At 53.8% G+C, this 325-nt stretch overlaps 1 protein-coding gene across 1 annotated transcript in view; it reads right to left on the bottom strand.

Moving 5' to 3' along the window:
- LOC107654246 (ras-associated and pleckstrin homology domains-containing protein 1-like) overlaps positions 1 to 325 on the bottom strand; it is a 61,565-nt gene that overhangs the window by 1,587 nt on the left and 59,653 nt on the right. The gene's annotated exons all lie outside the window — the stretch shown is intronic.

Below are 325 nucleotides of genomic sequence, written 5' to 3'. Positions count from 1 at the left end.
GAAAGGCAAGGGTACTCTCTGGAGGAGGTGGTGGAAATTCAGGTGACCTCTGTTGCTGCTGGCCTTGACCTACAGGCTGCCATTTTGGTTTAGCCTTCACTGCAGGTAGGGACTGGGGAGCTTTGTGAATTTGAGACTCAGTTTGATTGGCCATTGCAGGAGACGCAACAGGAAACTGGCTAGCAAGCTGCTTAACCAGAGATGGCACTGATGAGGTTTGGTTGGAGAAGGGTAGTGTCTTGGAGATGCTGTGCTGCTTGGGAAGTGTAGGTGGGGGTTGGTTCTTCAATGGTGCTGGAGGAGGAGGAGGAGGAGGGGGAGGGGG

Source organism: Sinocyclocheilus anshuiensis, unplaced genomic scaffold (genome assembly GCF_001515605.1).
Source record: "Sinocyclocheilus anshuiensis isolate Anshui unplaced genomic scaffold, SAMN03320099.WGS_v1.1 scaffold551, whole genome shotgun sequence".
Lineage (NCBI taxonomy): Eukaryota > Metazoa > Chordata > Actinopteri > Cypriniformes > Cyprinidae > Sinocyclocheilus > Sinocyclocheilus anshuiensis.
This window is presented reverse-complemented; position numbering and strand designations above follow the sequence as displayed.